This window comes from Ictidomys tridecemlineatus, chromosome 11, assembly GCF_052094955.1.
Source record: "Ictidomys tridecemlineatus isolate mIctTri1 chromosome 11, mIctTri1.hap1, whole genome shotgun sequence".
NCBI classification, from domain to species: Eukaryota; Metazoa; Chordata; class Mammalia; order Rodentia; family Sciuridae; genus Ictidomys; species Ictidomys tridecemlineatus.
Window position 1 is genome coordinate 63206453 of NC_135487.1, and position 14626 is coordinate 63221078.

Here is a 14626-nt window from a genome sequence, read left to right on the forward strand (position 1 = left end):
AATGTTTTCACTAAATAAAACAGGCTAAATAAATGATGTCATGGTACTTAAGGGAAACTTACCAAATCTGTATTTCTTATGATGAGAGTCACCTCCTCAGAAAAAGAAATAAGGAATGTTTCAAGCACAATAGTTGAAACAATCTTAAATTAACAGTAAGTTTCTGATTTAGTTAAGAAGTACCATTAGATTTTAGTTTCTGCAAAAACTCATTGCTGAGTAGGTAGGTTTTGACTTGCTTTAAATGCTTTATACATACCTCAAGGCTTTCAAAATTGTGCACAGACAAGGACATCATAAAACAATTACAATCTGATTATTTGTAATTGAAATATTAGTGAAAAAAAAGTTTTCCCGTTAAATGTTTAAAATAAGCACTTAAAATTTCAAATATATGAACCCCTAAAGAATCTAGATCATCTTAGAACGTGCTTTTCTTAGTCACAAGTATCCTTGTATAGTTATTGATATATGGTATTTGTGAATGGGTGCATGTATTTATTGAGCTCTCTGTGTGAAAGTGATCTAGGAGGTCACTGAGGGCACACTTTCTCCTGTGTAGTCTCTACAGCTAGTCAGCTCTTGCCAGTCAGAATGTGATAAATGAGTTCAGGAACTGAACTCTGACCCTTACTGGGAGAACATGGCCCTTGTCAGAAGTATCTCAAAGGATTCCCATTATCCTTTAGTATAAGGTATATTAAAAAAAAACTATTTGTAATTTTTGCTTTAGTAATAAAAATTTATAAATTAATAGCAAAATGATGTGTATTTCAAATAGCCACTCATACTATAAAATTGCTATGTGATTCAGATAATATTAATATTCTAGTCAGAAGTAATTGCCACCAAGTTATTACCAAAATGATTGATCAAATTCTCTTAATTAGCTATGATTTATTTATAACATTGAAAAAGTCTTGGAGAAGAGACAAAGTTGACTATGAGAAAAAAAAAATCTTGTTTTTATATGCTGATCTTTTTCCTAAACACACAAACTCTATGTCTAATACACGAAAACTCTGAAAAAAAAAAGTCAACCACATACATAAACAGAAGCTCAGTCAGCATTACCATGTAATTAACTGATTCCTCAAAAATAACCGATGTTTGATTATTTCAGTCTCACGTCATTGCTGCCTTCTGCTGCATTTTATTATATTATAATGAAATAAGCCTAGATAATGAAACCCCACACCACAAGTGTACCTTAGAGCCCCCAAAGATGGCTCTAAGATAGCTGCCTCATGGAGTGTGTATGCCTAATTCAAGTAGACAAGTTTAATCAATGGGAAAATTATAAAATGTCAGCAAAAATGTGTTAAAAATTATTGCAAAACATTGTATATGCTGAATCCACCTCAGTTCAGGTTATTCATTTCCTGAGATGTAGAGATCAGCTAACACTAAAATTGACATCTTTATCTAAGACCATTGTGTGGCACTTAATAGCAAAATCAGCATTGTCTCTTATTTCGTGGAATTTATCAGATATTAGACTGCTTTTAGCACTATGTCTGTGTGACCTGATTATGACAGATTTATTTTCCTTATAAATTGCTTCTGAAGATAAATATAAGCCATTTGGGAAGATTTATTCTTTTCAAAATCAAAAATCCTAGCTACCAGGAAAAGCTTGCAGTTAAAATCTGTATTTAAATGTTCAACATTCAACAAAGGACATGACTAAGTGAAGTCTCTATATAATCAGAAAACACAGTATTCTACCAAGAAATTATTCATGAGGAATGGGAAGGTTAAGATAAGAGATATGTGTAAATCTTGCAAATTAAACCTCTGGAATGCAGTGCAAAGTGGGATTGAAACAATATGTCACCTGTTTTCATGTATATTGTTTTATATGGCTATCATAATTTTAGAAGTTTAATTTGATATTTCACTTACAAACAATGATTAAACTGAAATATACTATTTCTTTTTGTCATGATGTCTGTTGGTCCTTCTTCATAAATTTATTAGTTATATCAACCCCTTAATTCCACATTCTCTTATTCACCCTTACTTCCTATCACATGATCACAACCTTCAGGAGAGTTTTTAAAATACTAATGAAGAGCTTATTGGTATTCAATGGTGTAGCATCAGTGATATTGTATACAATATTTTCTGGAATCAAAATTAGAGGTGGAGCCAGGTACAAGAGACAATGTGAGAATTATGTTTCTTGAAGGTGTTTATGCAAAGTAATTGAGGTGTTACAAGGAAGTCTTGTTGAGTGCTAGACAACTATGCTTAGTATCTAATAGTTGCTAGATGAAAGCTAATCAAATGTGTATAATTCCACTCATAAGGAATCAGATTTTATCTAGCATGAGTTCCTCCCATATATTTTCACTTATTCCCATATATTTTCACTTACTCCCATATATTTTCATCTGTTTATATTTGGTAAATTTCATATCCATAGCAAAATTATAATCTCTGTTCATATTCATTGGCTAGGTTCTATGTTGGAAGCCCTTGTTCCAGTACTATGTGGTGTTTAGATAAACTTTGCATTCATACACTCTAAATTTTCCTTGTTAGGGTTACCAAGCTAGTTTCAGTTCTTCCCAATATTATGAAAAATGATGACAAAGATCAAATTTTAAGACAGGGGAATTTGGGGTGAAGTATAGGGGGAAAAAAGGGTTTACTGTTATTATGCTTCATCTTCGATTTCCAACTTCCCACGCCCATATAGGAAATATATTCCAGATTCAGAATGCTCATTGAAACACAATTTAATGCTTTCTACCTCCTTCTTTATGAAATAAACTGCAAGTATTTTATATTGCTCTTAAGTAGCGACCCAAAGATCTATGTACCTCTTCCCAGTAATGCATAACTCTAAAAATGGAGAAAATAATAACAACAACATATGCTCTCTCAAAGCTCTTTCTCTTTAAAGATTGTGTGGGAATCACGGGGCTGTTTTATTTTTCCTTTAAGGAAATATAGACTCATTTTCCCTCGGTGTCCTGAATAGAATAAGGAACCCCTTAATTGATTTAAATTTGCCTCAAATGAGGGAAGAACTTTAGCATATAGGTAATCCACATTCACAATTTCTAGTCAAAGACACATAAAGTAAATGGTCAAAACCTCCTGTCTTTGAAGAGTTCACAAAGCAACACTCAGAAGGTACCCGTGAGCAGCAGGCTTCTTGGTTATAAAACCATGCAGTCACAGGGCTCTGAGTTTGGTTTAAAGCTCTTTGGTAAACATGGTGAGATTCTTAATAATTTCATGCCAAGATTCTTGCATTTTCATTTTATACTAGGTCTTGCAAGTTATGTAAGCAGTCCTCAATATGTTTTGTGTTGGAAACTCATTTGCATCAGCTTTGGTTCTTGATTTCTTGGAAACCAAGAAAATTCCACTCTCAGCAGAGAAGTAGACTTGAAGCAGTTTATTTAATAACTGAATATGTCTGGCCTTGTTTAGATAGGGAACAAAGAGATAAGAAAGATCTCTCTGGCCATTTTCTGTCTTTTAGCTTCCTGAATTACTTTCTTATTCAATTGAAATCATCAGAATGAGGTATGGCTACAAGAAAAGCTTTTGATTTTGATAGATTCTAAAACAACCTTCTTCTTGCTGCTAAGCCTTTCTCCCTGGATATTTTCCTCTCCTTTCTATGGAAATAGGTGAAATTTTAGAAGTTAGGGATCCATCGATTCCATTTTGGCTTTGTATCTCCGAATACTTAATAATCTTTTAGGGCTTGGGCTCTGGAAACAGAATGCTTCAGCTTAGATTCCCTTTGGGAATGTAAAACAATTTTTTAAACTGTGGTGCTTTGGGCATGTTTCTTACATAATCTGTCCTTGGGATTTCAATTGGTAAAATAGGAATAATAGTAGTATATAGTGAATGTCCAATTTTTGTTGTTGTTGTAAGACTCAAATGAAATAATGCACATTAAATATTGAACTGGTTCCGGCACATGTTATCAATATATTTTTTTCCTCTACATTCTGTTCAGCTGCAACCTGAGTCATATGTACAACTTTAATATAAGTAATGCATGATAACTATGTATCAGGAAAGTTAACATTGACAATTATTTTATCAATCAGAATTTTGATTTCTCTCTTACTATAAATATCATATGAGGATTGCTCTATATTGCCTTTTCTTCCTCTTTCAGAGGTCTTTTAAATAATTGAAATATTAAAATAACTATTTCACATGTACAAAACTTTTTCTAATACTTTCTCTTTTTCTCAGAGACTCACATTTTTTCACTTGCTTTTTCAATAAAATATGTAAAATGAAGCTAAAAGATAAAAAGGCATGCTTAATATTTTTATATTCATAGCTTGAAACTAAATATAATATTATCTTCCATATATTATATCAATCCACTGGTTATTTCTATAAATCATAAAAAAAACATTTTACAAATTTTACTTTAGATTACAAAGAACTGATAATATTTTTCTTGCAAAATAAGCTTTCTATCCACTCTATTGAGCTAATGAATATGGAAAATAGTACAGTAGAGTATGGATATCAGAGATTCATGGAAAGAAGCTATGCATTTTTTCTCAGGGCCCCAAAAGGGGAAATGTTAACAAGGAACTATAAGGTAGCAGAGAAATCCTAATGAAGTTCATTTCCCACCAGTCAAAGAGATGAACATTTTAGGAGACATAGCAATCGATCAGTAGGCTTATTAAATATTAACACATCTTTCTCACTTTCTTCATTAGAATTTTTGCAAAGTAACTAAGAATGTGACTGTGCCAAAGATTGAACTCTTTCAAGGACCAAGACAGACATCAGCAGTCATGGCTGACATTTAATTATAAAATATGATGTCTCCTCTCAGAAATACCAGCAATGTCACTGGCAGAGTACCCTAAAGAGTAACATGATAATCACCTCATTTCCACCATCCCTCCTGCACACACACACACACACACACACACACACACACACACACACCTTTCTCAGAGTAGTAGTTATTGTTAAAAATAAACACTTGGCAGATCAGAAACACGCTATTGAATAAAATCCCAAGGCAGTCTTTGTGAGGGTTTCTAAGCTTCTAAAAGGTCTTGACAGCAGTACACTTTTAAGTGCAGTTACAAAGTTCACCCAGACTCACCTGCTGGAAATCTTAGGTGAGTATAGTGCTCAGTCTGAACAGCAGCTTCACAGTGCTTTTAAATACAGTTTTCTGTTTGATTTTCAGGTTCTTTATTATTTTTTTAGGGGAATCTTCAACCACCATGATCATGCTATTGTCAGAGTCTGTATTTTAACTGATTTCTATGAGGTCCTAGGGTACTTCCTAAACTCAGTGCTCCACCTAAGACTTCTGAATTTTCTTTGTTGAATGATATTGGTACTACTTTCAGTAATTCTGCATGATGGCATTTTCAGTAGAAACATAATTTAGGACTCACGTTAAATGAATGTGTCATAAAAATATCTGTGATTTCAAATAGACAATTCTTAGGAAAAAAAATTGTTTGTTTCTGCTACACTGAGCTTTCAAAATGCTGCTTTCAGAGTGTTCCATGATTTTGAATTTCCTTTTGCCATTTCCCCTTCTCCAATGATCAGGTCCAGACCTCTGGGCAAGGTTTCATAATCTGATCTCTAATTTTTCTGTTTGTCCCTTATGCTAATCAGACCAACACACTTAATAGACTGTAAATATATTTGTCTTCTTTCTCCTCCATTATTTTATTTACTTCACTTTCTTCAGGTAGAATTCTCCTTGCTCTTACTTAAGTATCACCCATCCTCATACAGATTTGGGGTGCATGCCATCTATAAGGCATTATGCTTGATGAGTTTGCATGACTCCTTGATGTATCTCTGAAACAATGGTTGATTTTAAAGATTAAGAAACTTGCATATAAATAAATTCTTCCCTGAGGCTTAAGAGTATGAAATGAGAGGAGACTGGATTTAAAATCAAAGTTACGATTTTTTTAAATTTCAAAGTTGCCTTCAAGTCAACTAAAATTCCATCTCCTCTTTAAAACCTTCTCTACTAAATCTGAAGTAATTTCCAAACTTCTAAACAAAATAGTTTGTATAAAATTAACTGGCAACACAATTCATGTAACATTTATCATTCTGTGGCTGTCTCCTCCTCTAAACTAAATGCTTCTTGAAATGAAGGGCTCTGAATTTTTTTTCCCAACTCCACAGTATTTTGAAAACTTAATTTTTTTAAATCTAAATAAGGATAAATCAGTAAATGGAAATGTTTCAAGCTGTAAAAATGTTGCCACTTACCTAGACCCTTATCTCTTAAAATGCAGAACACAGAAAAAAACTTTGCTTTTATGTTTGCTTTTATGTGAGGATATATGTGTACTCATAAATATATGCCTCAATCTAAGAAAGAGACAATAAAGAGAGACCTACTTCATATTAAGCTTCGGAGTAGATGTTGCCATTAAATTTAGCTGGCAGCAGAAGCAGTTTGCTTGTATAGAGTGACCAGAAAATATAGGAACTTTTGAAGAGTTGGTCTAGGGTATAGGTTTTGGGGAGTACATAGTACTTAGAAGATGATAATATGTCTTTAAGATCTTTTATGTTTGGTTAGCAGAATACAGATTACATTTGATATATTTTATACACGCATGCATACACATACACAAACACCACCACATCAGGCAGATTGCTAGCATAGTTGGCAGCAAAAAATTTCATTCATTTCTTAAAATTATTTGTTTTCAATGGAAATTGGGCCACAGCTCAGCATTCAGGAAATAGATAATGTTAAGAGAAATTATAGTGACTCTATCAGAGCAAAGGGTCTAATCAAACTCCAGCATTGGATTTAGCTCACAATCTTTTGTGCTATGTTAAATTTAGACAAAAGAGAAATGTGAAAAATAGGCTAATGATATATAAAGTGAAGTCAATCTCCATGATTTCACCAGTAGATTTTTAAATTCATAATATTTTCTCTTTATTCCTCTGAAAACAACGTAATTAAGGTTTCATGTTGTAATGCTTCTTGTTTATTTTTGTAATGAATCCTTAAAATAAATAATGAAATATCCAAGAATAAAATACCAATTTTGCAAAGTAGAACTCAGTACAATTAATATTTTCATAATAAATGAATGATTATAACATGATTAAACATTAGTAGTAGAAATATATATTCAGCCTCTTTGAGATGATGATAACCTTAGAAATATTTTAAATTTACTATAATTCAATTAAGAAATTCAAACCTTCCGATTTGGAACATAGTAATGAGTGACTTTGTAAATGGCCTTATGGTGCCCAGAATTCCCATTGACTCTAGATATATTCAGAGATCTAAGTGAAAATTCTGTACCTAATGAAACAATCAGTTTCAAAAATAATCTTTAGAAGACAAACAAATGTGACAAAAAAGATAGTATTAATAAGTGAAATAGCAGAGCTGGAGGAACACAATTTGTTAATATTATTATTGATAGTTTTATAATTGTTCTCTGGCACTACCTCTTGTTTATAGAACTTTATCTTGGTTAGGATACCTATTAAGTAAAGGGTCTAAACTTATTTTTGAGTTTCATTGAAATATTTTAGTGTGTATTCTATCTATAATTGATTTTAAAAGCATTTTATGCTGAGATTTATATGGTGTTAGCAATGCTTTAGTTAAAAAAAAAGAAGTAACTAGGAAAATGGTAGGTTTTGAGAAATAGTGGAATTGAAGATTTGGCAGCTGTAATATTAAGGGAAATAAATAAGGTGTGGGAAAGGAGACCTGGAAGAGAATTCAAAGTACAGTCACTTTTAATCAGGGTTCTTTGAAAAACTTTATTTAATTGGAATGAAACTGATAATTTAATTGGAATGAGATTTTTTATATATAAGGAGTTAACTTTTAGATAATATCAATGAAAGTCCTATGCAACATTAAAGTAGACAAAAGTGTTGTTTCTATGTTCTATATGTGTACTTTATTATGTTATCTGAAATACTAACAGATGTAAATTTATGAATATTTCCTTCCCTTGCGCATGACCTGCATCTTTGTAATAGACTACAAAAGGAAAATGGTTTTAGAGGTTGAGAGAATTTGTGGAAGCCTCTTCTACCAAGAGCTTTATCAAAACCTTTTTAATTTGTTATATTTCATGTTAAACAAATTATTACTTTTCTCCTGTCAAAGATGGGGTTCATAACCCTAAGGGAGGTAGCATGTTATATTAATGGCACATGAAGTTACCATTAATGACTGATGACAGATTAGTTACTGAAATCAAATTTGACAACAATGGGTTAAATGGTTTTTTTTAAAAAAAAACTGATATTTGAGGAGTACAGTACCTTGAAGGAGAATCAGAATAAAGAAAGAGATGAACTGTAGCTCCCTAGAAACGTGAAGTTACTCCAGAGTTCATCCTGTGGTCAAGTGATGTTACAAATTCTTTGACGGATCAAAGAGAAAGTCTAGTCTCCCCAGTATAAAGGATTTAAAGAGTTGAAGAAACAAAAATGGAACCTCAAAACACTTTAGTCAAAGCAGGAAACATGTGAACTCAATGACTGTGAAAGGGTTCCTGGGTTGGAAAGTTTAAAGAAGCCACTTTGGAGACTCCAGAGCAAAGGACCACACAGCAACTGAAGAGTAAACACACCATGGTTAAGAGGGGGACTTGCACGTCTGAGTGATGGCTGGTGTCAAGTGCATGTTTAAGATTACCTCAGAGATCAAGGTAGAAATTCTGTCTGGGCTAGTGCAGTCAGGAGAAAATCTCAGTGTGTGAGTACAGAGATCAAAGTTAAAACCTCAAAGCTTCCCCCCAAAATCACAAACAAACTAGCAGAGGGATGGTACCAAAGCACTCTGATGGTGCATTTCCAGAGGCAACTCAGAAGTTGAAGGCATTTTATGGGTATCATCGGTATTCGTTTAAAAAAAAGCATTATTTTGAATTGTTATTGTTTTTTTCAAATAAGGGAAACAAAGTAATGGGATGAACACATTATAGATTTAGGTGTCTTTGATACATGGCTGAATTTTCTGTAGTCCAATCAGATTTACATGTGGAATCAAACATTTTCAATGTGAGATAAAATTCAAGCTAGTTGAATGTTAAAATTAAGATGCTAGAATTATTTTGAATGTTTCCACTAAATATATGACAGTGAACATACTTGTGAAGAGACACTACGTTCAACCGGTTAGCATTAAGAGCAGAGAAATAGGAGGATTTTCTTCCACTGTGGAATTCAGACTTTGGCTACGTTTTCTCAATCATGAGCACATTGCTAAGTTCTTTTTTAAAGTAACTTTTATTGATTTTTAAGCCTCAGCTCTTCCACAATGGCATATGTACTGTGTGGAAAAACCAAGTGGTAACATCTGAGACTTTCATAAAAATGGGGGCTGATGGACGTGGTTAATGTTTTGGTTAATGTTTTATTATTTTTTATTTACATTACTGGAAAGCTAAATATTTCATTACTAATGCTTAAAAACATAAATATGTTGACAGCTAATGGTTTGTAATAATTTCTGTCAAAGGAACAGAAAAATTGTGCATATGACTTAGGTAGTAGACTCTATTTATTTGACAAAAAGGTATGAGAGTTGTGCCACAGGAGGACACCAAAAGTGCTTCTAGAATATTCCAGGCCCACCACACTGCTATTGTTACTGATATCATAGTAATATTACTTTTAATAACATATATAGAAAAACTAAGGTGGTTTCAAAAAGGATAAAATGTTTTTGATATACTGAATCTTTTGCCGATCCTCAGCTTTAATTTTCTGGGTTTGTTCTCCCATCTGATCTCGTGAATGTCTTCAACTGACATCATCTCAGCACCCTTTGTTCAACATGTTGACCACTCTACTGTTGGAAAAATCTCTTCCTTTTTGTCTCTCACCAATAAATAGTTCTTGAAATCTTCATACCTCTCTGATTATTTCTACTAAATAACCCTAATTAGTTTTCTGTCTCCTCTGCCCATCCCTTCAATGATGGTGTTGCCTTGAAGTTACCCTTATAAGCTTTTTGTTTCATGCATTCTTCCTGGAAGACCTAAACCTTCTATCATAGCTTTGGCTACCAAACTGATGATTTCTAAAGTTTTATGCTCAACACTGGCCATTCTCTTAAATTCAAAATGGTACTTCCAACTGTCTACATGATAACTCTATCTGATGATCAGAATTAATGAACCAAAACTAAAATCAATAAATTGACACAAATTTTATCTTTTTTTAAACATACTCCCAATATTTCTTTCTAAAAGTCATCACCATTCAGTCTGTATCTCACGTTAAAAAATAAAATGTAATTCAGTTCTTTCGTTTACCCTTACTGCTCATCCAGAACTTCCAAATGTTTGTTAGTCCTGTTGATTCTAGCTCAAAAACATTTATGGAATGTGGCTCTTTTCTGTTAATTCGCATGGTGTTTGCCTTAGGTCAGTCTCACACTCCTCACAAATCTTGCCTAATGCACTGCAAAAAGCCTCCCAGCTGACCTTACAGGGGCCAGGTATAAATCTACACTACAGTGAAGGTGGTCTTCTTAAAACACACATTAACAATGTAATTTATCTGATAAAAGACCTTTGCTATGACTGTGTGTCTGTTAAGATGGAATCCAAAGACTCTAAACTCTTAATTTTTTCCATCTTTCTGAGCCAGTATTTCCCCATATTTCTCTACTACCTCAGAACTAGTGGCCTCCAGATCGCTCAGTTCTTATCCCTTTTTCTTATCCTCATTCATGGGTATGTGCATTTCACACATTGTTCTGTTAACCTTGAATGTCATATTTATGTCCCATCTGAAAAACACCTGCTAACTCTTTTTGTCCATTTTATGATACCATAATAAACTCCCTTTGAGGATGTGTTTTCTTCTTCATACTCTGTTATTACTCTTATCTCTCTTGAAACATTTCTCACAGTATTATAATGTCTTGTTCCCAGTGTTTTACTTATTGAAAAGCTCTGTGTTAGTCACGTGTGCTCTCTCCATAAACCTAACTCTGAATGGTTTGTCTAAGATTACATAAATTATAAGTGGCTAAGTTGAGATTTGAATCTGGGTCTTCCAATTGTATATTCCCATATATTCCATTAAAATGGGTGGCCATCTGGTTAATGGTTTTCTCTTACTTTGGCATCTGTATTCTCATTTACCTAGTATTTTTTATTCTGAGTATGCTTTATATTTCATCAAAATAAACTTGGATTTTAATTCATTGGATGATGCTCCATTACTCTATTGAAGTGGTGATATTTTGAAAAAAAAGCAAGTTATATAAAAATTACTTAAATTATTTTTTATGGAGGCACCTAGATACAATCAGAGCCATAATTCACAGCCTGCACGTGTGGTTACAATGTATGTGGAGAGGTGTTTTTGGCATTTTAGTTATTCACAGAAAGTATCATTTTGACCAGACTGCTGAGACATAAACATGCTGGACACCTCCTCCTCCTCCATATGTTTTTCCATCCACAGTATATGATTGAATATTTTTACTCTGTAACTGAGAAATTGGGGGATTGTTAGTTCTTGGACAATTGAAACTCAAGAGATGAGTGTAAAGAGTGTCATAAGGCTTAGGCTTCCTCTGTCCTCTTTTACTTGGTTTGAGTCATATTGAATAGAGATTAAGATGAAACAGAATCTTATTTTTTGTTCTGCTTGCTTTGCCGTTAGTTTTTATATACTTAATTTTTTGCCTATCCTAAGCATTTATAGTCATAGAACATAAAGCAAATACCGCAGATCCAGAAATATTTGTGTAAAACTTATGAATGCTATATCTTATTATTTCTAAGAAAAATTGAGATAAAGCAGGTTTTTGCCATATATGTCCTTATAAGTAGAAGGAAATAATGTCTGGCTACACAGAAGTGACTCTTAGAAATTGAGAGATTAAATAGTGCCTGAAACATATTGACCTGTGCCAGTTACAAACACATGTGATGAGCTGTGCAGTTTATATACTTATAAATGCACAAGCCTACATATGTGTGTGTGCATGTGTGTATACAGAAAGAGTACAAATGCATATATATAATGTATAACATATGACATATATAGCACATAATAAATAACACATATATTGTTTATTTATGTTTTTGTAAGTCTGCATGTATAATTTTAATAAACATTCCTTGGAAATATTTATAGTATATGTACATAGACATAGATAGCTATATTGAATGGAATTTTATTTTTTAATAATATCACACTTCTTTAAGTCTGAAAGATGGTCTTTGGATCAAATGTGTATGTAATTAAAATGACTTATTTAACTTCTTAGTATTTCAATTTCCTCATCTTTAAAATTAGAGAATGAAACTATAACATCTAAATGATTTTAAAACTCTACTACTGTATGAGAAAAAAACTCAACAGTTACTAAGACAATGGGGACAAAAAGAAATGGGTTTCAGTTCTTCAGAAACCTCCATGACATTTGAGGAGTCCAGCATGGATTGTGTGTCTTGCTGAAATTGCAATCACAGGAACTGCAAATGCTTTTAGATTTGTTTTGGCATGACATACAATACATTTCTTTTACCAATTTTGACTAACCACTGAAATCTAGACTCTCAAATTCTTCAACATTCATATTCACTGCCTGAGGAAAAATGCATGGGTAGAACAGGGAATGAGAATATGGCATTTAATTATTAAATCAGTACATGTGCCTGACTTGCAGAAGTTAGGTACAATTTAAATCTGGTTAAAGGGAGCCAATCATCCATTCTCTGAATCTCTGAAAGCATGCAATCATTCATTTTGCATTTGAAGACTTTTGAAGGCTACAACCATCTAGTGTATAACTAATTAACTAAAAATGAAAACATTCCATTTGCATTGGGAACATATTTGACCTTTTTCTTGTGAACTTTTCAAACAGTGGTGTAGTATGATAGACATTTTCTTTCTACATAGTCACTTGAAGTTCTTATGATCCTACATAAAGTCATGCAGGATGAAAAAAATAAATACTGTTTCTTTTTTTCCCTCTTAAGTATGCAAAACAGTTATATTTTTTATTTTGTTTTACCTTGTAATCTGATTTTGCTATAAGGTTTTTCAGACATCAGTGATAGCTATAATTAAAGATACTGTTTTGATGTGAGCTCAAAATTATGCAAAGGATGATTCTATGTACTAAGTATGCATTATCTCACTTAAAATTCTCAAAAATCCTAAGACATGTATTATTATGACATCTATATTACAACTATGAGGAAACTTGAAACATAATTTTTGAAGGTTACATATGCTATAAATATTGTTGCTTGACATTGAATCCAAAAGTTTTGCTGGCCTTAAAGGTCAATCTTATAAGCATAGCATAGGGCTCAATATGCTTACTACACATCAAAACATACATATTTTGGTCTCCTAAGTACATGATTAAACCAAAAGAAGAAGTAATTATCCCATTATAACTGCAAAAATAGAAAGAAGTGTTTTTCATACCACAAGAAATTTAGTTCAAGAAAACTCTTCTCAGTTAATTTGTTAGCATTCTTTTTCTTTCTTTCTTTCTTTCTTTTAATGCCAGAATCACCTTTACAATCATTTAGCAAGATGTCTTCAGTGTACTGCATTCTACTTCAGCAGTTTCAAGAGTGAGATACATGCAATAAAGACACTGTCTTTCTATATGTGTGGCTCTTCTGACCTTTCAGTAGAAGGCTAGTGAAGGAATAAGCATAGATATATATATTTTTTTAATTTTGAAGTGTCCATTCCTGACTTTCTCATTAGATTTGAAGTTTGCCAAATTCCCAAGTAGGATAGTAGCATTATTGGTAATGTTTATATGGGTTCTATCTTTGTGGATTGAGCAGAAACTGCTCTTTGATGTAGGCAAATTTCATTGCAAACCACATAATTACCCAGAAATGAAGAAAAATACCTCATTAATAGGGTATCTTTCTCTTTAAAGCAAATGAATGTGAAGAGTTTCACTTAATACAATGCAGACAATAAATTGCACTCACATTCTGAGTGGCTTTCTCGGAGACTCCCTAAGGGCTTTAGAAAAATTAAAAATTCTTAACAGCAACATCAAACATCAGTTACTTTGGTTTAGATTTTAAAACAGAAATTGATTTAGCATTTTAGATCTCCAGTGGGGATTGCTTCTGCATTCATGAAAGCTGCTGTTAGAGGTAGAAATGCCATTCGACCAACAGCTGCTGATCCAGGCAAAGACTTTTATAGTTTCCAGGAAATCACAAAGATGCTTCCATAACTGCAGGCATTGACCAAACCAATCTGTGAGAGTTGGAGATGGAAATTTGAATACATGGTTATTAGTGCAGAGAGCAGTTGGCACAGGTGTCCTGGGACTGTCCTTATCTCTCCTTCTTACTGTTATTACTATTATTTCCTTAAAGCCCCACCCATAGTAGCAGAAGATGACGTGAAAAACAATAAAATTATGTATTTATTGCAAATGCTACCTCATGCTTATGATTTAAAGTATCACACCTGTTCTAATCATCTCAGAGGCAGATATGGAATAATGTATAATAAAATATTGGAGAGATCAGTTCTAGTATTCACAGTCATACTAAAAATAACTCTGCTTGACAGATGGAGTCGCTTTTGTGAACATTGAAAGTTTTTAGGAGTAAGTGGT